A 736-nucleotide genomic window follows, 5' to 3' on the forward strand; every position below is an offset into this window, starting at 1 on the left:
AAATCTCTGAGGAATGCTTCCAGCACCTTGTTGAATCTATGCCACGAAGAATTGAGGCAGTTCTGAAGGCAAAAGGGGGTCCGACCCGTTACTAGCGTGGTGTACCTAATAAAGTGGCCGGTGAGTGTAGTTTGTACATAGCGGCCGGTTGTTTGAACTAAACTTCCAGCAGTTTTTCTCTTTCTAAGTGAGGTCTTGCAGTCCATTTCTGCCCCTCGCTGTAACAACAACACAATCTGGCCTTCTGATTGGGTGAGGCTGTTACTGGGCAGAGTAGCCTCTGGAGTCACAGAACACGGAGTTAGTTTGTGTAATTCATCATGGTACCCAGAATACTCTGCAATTTTAAGACATACAAATCTGAAATTTGCTGKGGTGGTAGGTAAGAGCTAACTCAACACATTCTGAATACTAATCACAAGTTTAAGCTAACTGCTAATGCTAATAAAAACCCTCTAATTTAGCCATTTTAAGACTTACAGAGCTGAAAGCTAGTATAGATGTAGCCAAAAACAAGCTTTGACAAATTCTGAATGCCAAATAAAAATTCAAGATGGCAGCAATAGCCAATTTGAAACTGAAATAACTCAGCCATTTTAAGACATATTGGGATGAAATTTGATATGGTAGCTGAGAACATTACCCCATAACATATTGGCTGTGTCCAAAACGGCAGGACGGGTCCTCCGAAGGCTGAATTTGTCGGCTGCATACGTCACAGCGCCGCGACGAAGGA

The 736-nt window shown here is 42.7% G+C and overlaps 1 protein-coding gene across 2 annotated transcripts in view; it reads right to left on the reverse strand.

Annotated features, from left to right (window-relative positions):
* The window catches only part of armc8 (armadillo repeat containing 8), a 46,964-nt gene that overhangs the window by 34,064 nt on the left and 12,164 nt on the right, over positions 1-736 (reverse strand). The window lies entirely within an intron of this gene.

Source organism: Austrofundulus limnaeus, unplaced genomic scaffold (genome assembly GCF_001266775.1).
Source record: "Austrofundulus limnaeus strain Quisiro unplaced genomic scaffold, Austrofundulus_limnaeus-1.0 Scaffold496, whole genome shotgun sequence".
NCBI lineage: Eukaryota > Metazoa > Chordata > Actinopteri > Cyprinodontiformes > Rivulidae > Austrofundulus > Austrofundulus limnaeus.